The sequence below is a fragment of the Colobus angolensis genome, unplaced genomic scaffold (genome assembly GCF_000951035.1).
Source record: "Colobus angolensis palliatus isolate OR3802 unplaced genomic scaffold, Cang.pa_1.0 Scaffold17, whole genome shotgun sequence".
NCBI lineage: Eukaryota > Metazoa > Chordata > Mammalia > Primates > Cercopithecidae > Colobus > Colobus angolensis.
Window position 1 is genome coordinate 59,881 of NW_012114821.1, and position 5,992 is coordinate 65,872.

At 50.9% G+C, this 5,992-nt stretch overlaps 1 pseudogene; it reads right to left on the reverse strand.

Annotated features, from left to right (window-relative positions):
- Nucleotides 1-302: 302 nt before the first annotated feature.
- On the reverse strand, nucleotides 303-1,057 carry LOC105509087 (annotated as a pseudogene).
- Nucleotides 1,058-5,992: the final 4,935 nt, after the last annotated feature.

Genomic DNA, 5,992 nt, shown 5'->3' on the forward strand with positions numbered 1-5,992 from the left:
AGGCCCGGGGCGGGGGGTGCCTGGGGGATTCGGGAAGAGGCTGCAGGGGAGTCTCCGAAGGAACCTTGTGAGCGAGTGCTCGCGGGCACCGACTATGTGCCTAGCACCTTTCCGGATAAAAGTTCAAAGCTCTACACAAGGGTGTGTCTTCTCAAGACTCACCTTTTGGTGGGGAGGGAAAAGCATGTAAACAGAACGTGAGCAGCTGTGGCGCAGGAGGGTGGTCGGCAAAGACCCTGGGAAATGGGGAAGAGGCGCAGGCCTGGGACCCGGCGCAGCCCGTGGCGCTCGCTCCGAGAGGGTCAGAGCACGGTCGGTTGAGAGGCCGGCGATGCGGGACGTGGGAGCTCGGGTGAGGTCTGTGAGTTGGGAGGGCCCCCGTCAAGGATGTTCACTTCCGTTCTAACGCAGTGGGAAGTTGCTGCAAGATGTAAATCTGAAGAGTGGCATAATCGTAGATGTGTGTTCGGCGGATCTCTCTGCTCCTGTGCAACGAGTGGGGCACATGGGGTGGAGGGATGTGGAGGTGCTCCTCACCTGCCCAGGTCGCACCTGCCCTCTCCCCTCACTCCGCTTCACCCCCGCCCGCCGCCAGTTCCGCAGGCGCGTCTCAGCATCCAGCTTTTGGTTCTCCAATTCCAGCTCCACCGGAACAGGTCTGAAACCTCTCTGCACCTCGGCTTCCGCATTTAAGCGATGGCAGCAGCCTTCTGGAGGGGGCGGTGAGGTCAAAAGACTTACAGGTGGGAAGTGCAAGGTGCACAGTGGACGCGAGCTGGATTCTGAGCTTGATCACTACTTGGAGGTGGGGAAAAGGCGCCCGAGAGAGGGGGACAGTGCGCAGCCAGACGTCCTAGGTCAGGAAGGGCCGGGTCCAGAGGCCGGAGAATAACCCCAAGCTGAGGAGCGTCAGCAGGAACGCTCGGTGTTGGGGTCCCTTCCTTCCTTCGCAGCCGCACGCCGCCGGCGGCACCTCTGCGCCTGCGCCCTCTCACCTGCGGATTCCGCCAAGGGCTTGTGTGGACTTAACCAAGAAGGAACAGGACTGCCGGAGCATTGAGTACTATCAGCCGCCTAGAGCGTACCCACGAAACCTGGAATTCAATTGGTTGGTGAGCTGAGGGGCAGGGCGGAAGTTCAGATTAGGCATTTCCGGTCCAGGGGGTTTGACTCGCCGCGGTACGTGAGTTAGCGTTGGCGCTCCTTCCCTTCCCGTGGTCGAGCTGAGTGAGTCCCGAGCTAGGGCGCCTGGTGCGGAGGTGCAGGAGCGGCGCTGGGGCGGGCAGGGACGGTGCCGGGGTTCTGAGGGGCTAAAGGACACAGCTCGCGGCCTCAGTGACCCGTAGAGGACGCGCCGAGGGCGGCTGCGGGTTGTTGAGCGCCCGCTTTGTGTTGACCGAGGGACGGGCAGGGCGAGGGTGATGTGAGGCGGCGGCGGCGGCGGGGCGTGCGGGTCCGCGGGCTGTCCTCCACGCTCCCGAGCAACATTGAAGCAGGGAAGCCAGATGGATAAAAAGGCCTCGCAGAGGAAGGGAGTTTGGGCAATGTAAGGGAATGAGCTGAATTGTGATTTTTTTTTTCTTTTCAGAAGACAGAAAAGTGTATTTTATTTAGCGGGAATGGATTGAAAGGGTAGAGCTGTGGTGTGAAGGAGCGTCTGCTGTGGGAAAGGAAAGGAACAGGCAGGAGATGATATCTCACACATGCGCTGGAACAAGCTGAACGTTCATTCGTTTAGTAGGCACTCGGTAAATGCTGACTTACTGATTAAGACAATTGAGACTTAGTATTGTTTGCGGTTTGCTAATACTGTGCTGACCATTTTATACATATTCTCATTTAACTCAATATAGTCACTTAAGGAGTAGTGTCAATCTCATTTTATGGTCTGTGGGAAAACTCAAGTCACTTACCTGAGACCTCCGCATTAGTAAGTGGTGGCACCAAGGTTAGGACTCAGTACTATTCGAGTCCAGAGCCCATGCGCCTAACAGCGGCATTACATGCCTCCCGCATGAGTTTAGGATTGATGGCAGAGTGCATTAAGAGGCACCGCTTGTGATTCACAAAGGGCATAAGCAGCAGGGGCCAGTCAAAGGCAAGCCCTGTCTGATGACTGGAAGATTCCCTCTGACCAAGGTGTGCCTCAGCTGGAGACTGTGAAGACATCACTGAGCTTGTGTTCATCGGCCAGTCAGAAAATCTGTCCAAGAGAGGCTTAAATGATGAAGATGAGGCAGGGTTTGTCCCAGAGTTTGTTGTGAAGTGCCAGGGCTCTAGAATGTGTCTCTTGACTTTCCTTTGTGGTCACTCCATTCCCCTTACTTCCTTTCAGATGCCTCTTGGCAAACTTCCCTTAGCATCTCGGTGACGAGAACTGGGCCTTGCGGTCACCTAGAGCCGAGGGAAAAGGGCACATTTCCTCCTGAACTAAACGAAGGAATTTGTTTATGTGCAGAGGGCTGTGGGGAGGTGACTTGCTGTGTATGCCGAGGCCAGTTGGGAAGGCTTTTGTGGGAGTGACACATGTCACTGCTAAAATAAAACCAGATTTGTGGTTTTAGATGTCATCTGTGTGCTGACAGTTTTCAGTATGTACCCAACCAGCCCAACCTCACTCTTGAATTTTCAACTTGTATATCCAAATGCCCTAATTTTCCATTTGTAAATCTAATAGGTATCTTAAACATTACTGTATACAAGACAACTTTTACATTTAATTCTTCTGCAGTCTTACTCTTTTGAGTATATGGAAATTTCATCATTTCAGTTGCTCAGGCCAAAACTCTTGGTGTCTCAGCCTACATGAAATTCATCTGCAAATCCTATTGATTGTACCTTTGAAATGTATCCATAATCTGACTGCTTTTTGTCACTTCTGCCACCACCAGTTTAGTCCAAGACATTCATCTCTAGCTGGATTGTTGCTAGACCCTTCTGACTGGTTTCGGTTTTTTCCTTACCCCTACCCCATAGTCTATTCAAAGCACCCTCAAAGCAGCAGCTGTAGAGACCACATCTGAGGTCATATCACTCTTCCCAGACATTCCAGGCACTTCCCATCCATTCAGAATAAAACGCATAGCCCTAAGGCCTACAAGGTACCCTCCCCAGAGGGTACCCACCTGTTTCACCCTCCCCTACTCTGTTCAGCCCCTCTGGCTTCCTTGCCTGTCCTTGAACACAGGTGTGCTTGCATCTCAGAACCTTTGCACTTGTGCCCTCCTCCTGCCTGGGATGTACCTCCCTGATATCCACATGGTGCCTACCCTCGCTCCATCCAGATCTCTGATTTGTTGTCACTTTATCGGAGGTGTCTTCCCTGGCCATCCTGTGTAAAATATCTCCACCACCAGCCGCTGCCCTCATGCTGCGGCATTCATTCTTTGTGTGTCATACATACGTGTCAACTTCTCCATTTGCTCGTTCACTGCCTTAGCACAAAAGCCTGGTCCGCTATTCTCAGCTGTTTGCCCTCTGCCCAGGACCTCATAGATGGGCCTGGGAAATGCAGTCCATTCTCTCTCCTGGCCAAGTGTACCGCGAGGGTCCTGGCTTTCACATGGTGGCCTCAGGATGCTGTCATTCCAGGGGCCTCAGGAAGGCCTCTCTCGAGACATGGAGAGGTATAGCAGGAAAGTGGGGAGGGGATATGATCTCAGAGACCACTGGCTACTTTTCGTTCATCCACCTTTCCTGGGGTGTTCAGGCAGCTCATAATTAGGTCTCTGCTACCACAAAAGGTCTGGGCCCTTTCAGAGCACCTGTGGGGAGCAGAAGGTTGGTCAGGCTCCATCACCCTCTTCTCCCTGCAGCTCTGCCCACACCTCAGGACAAGGTCAGAGACCTAGTGATGGCTGTCATGCAGCTCCTTGGTGGGCTCCAGGTGAGTGGTCCTCATGGAGACTCTTCCATATGACCTCAGCCTTTTCTTGGCAGGAGTCTGTCTATCAGGGGCTGGTCCCAGAGGGTGGACAGCTCCCTGTCTCCTCCGATGTCCTCTGTTCCTGAGTTCAAGTCCCTGAAATGTATTTCTCACTGTTTTCCTGTCCCTGGACCAGGTACAGTAGAGGTCAGGGTTGGGGCACACCAAGATGAGCCAATATAGTGTCTGCCTTAAAGAGTTGACATTAGTGGGGAAGACAGGTACATGTTCCCAGAGGGATTTTACCAGTCCTGAGCCTAGTGTCTTTTCCCTCCAGGTCCTGACCTGAGGGCTGCATCAAGATCTTGTCATTCCACATCATGGTTTCCTTTGAGGATGTGGCTGTACCCCTCTCCCAGGAGGAGTGGGACTGTCTGACCCCTGCTCAGAGGGGCCTCTACAGGGATGTGATGCTGGAGACCTATGGGAACCTAGTCTCACTAGGTAAGTTCCCTCCCTGGGGCTCAGCTCCTGGGCTTCCTGCTCCTTAACCTTGAGGCTCAAGCTTGGGGCTCAGAGGCTCCTCATACTCTGGGCCCAAAGACCAGACATTTTGACCCTGGTACCATGCAGGTCTAGTTTGCACAGAGATGGGAACAGGTGGTACTGGGACCCTCCTTGATTTTTTTTTAATAGGCAGTGTCTCACTCTGTTGCCCATCCTGGAATGCAGTGGCAAGACCATAGCTCACTGTAACCTTGACATCTTTGGTTGAAGAGATCCTCCCACCTCAGCCTCCCAAGTGCCTGGGACTACAGACAAGGGCCACCATGCCTGTCTTATTTTATTTTTTTAGAGACAGGGCCTGTATGTTGCCCAGGTTGGTCTCAAACTCCTAGCCTCAAGGAATCCTCCCACCTTGGCCTCCCAAAGTTCTGGAATTACAGGCATAAGCCAGCATGCCTGGCCAACCCTCCCTGATGTATAGAAGGAGAATATTATTCATTGCACAGTTAGTACATTCCCGTCCCCTGAATTAATCTTTCTGCATCTTGAAGATCGGTGGTAGGATACACAGTTTATAAATGAACCTGAGGCTAACAAATACTGTCACTTTTCATAAGTTTACACAGCCTATTGGTGGCAGATCTGTTTAGTTTCAGGGCCCTGCTTTCCTTTCACTGGAATGTGCTCTTCCCTTTAGCCCTTTTTTTTTTTTGGTTTCTGCTAGCCTTTATTTGAGAAAATTTACACAAAAATCCCCAATCCAACATTTACAAGTGAATCTGTATAAATCCCATATGCCTCTTTCCCAAACGAACTGAAAAATGGCTTTATGACAGGGGTCCATGACAATGGTATAACAAGATTTACTTAAACTGCATCATTCTCATTTATGTTGTACAGACCATTTTGGATAATATGCTCAAAAATGGAGGAAAGTACATAACACCCTTGTTTTTAAAGCTTATTTTCTCTTGTATCAATCTTTTGTCAAAGGCAAATACTTTTACTTTTTGGATAAAACCAAGGTATAATGTCAATTAACTTTTAAACCAAAAGCACAAAATGTCCCAGTTGATAGTTCTGGCATGAGTAAAGGGAAGGGACATGAAAGAATGTCAATTCCTACAAAACTTAAGTTTAGGGTCACACTTGGGAACAAAAGCATCAACAAAATAAAATATTCTCTTCTCCTATCTTCTTGACATTTTGGCACATCAGAAGAACATAACAGAGTAGCTTTCATTGCTCCTAAAAAGGGGAAAGGCACCAGTCAGAAATAGGAAAGAAAATCTTGTTAGGCTAATGGTACATGATAGAATTTCACATTAAAAAGTTTACAGATGGAGGCTGGGCATGATGGCTCACACATGTCATCCCAGCACTTTGAGGGGCTGAGGCCAGGAGATGACTTGAGGTCAGGAATTCGAGATCGGCCCGGCCAACATGGTGAAACTTCATCTCTACCAAAAATACAAAAACCAGCCAGGCGTGGTGGTGTGCGCCTGCACTGCCAGCCAGTTGGGAGGCCGAGGTGGAAGAACCATCCGAACCCAGGAGGTGAAGGTTGCAGTGAGCTGAGATAGCGCCGTTGCACTTCAGCCTGGGCATCACAGCAAGACT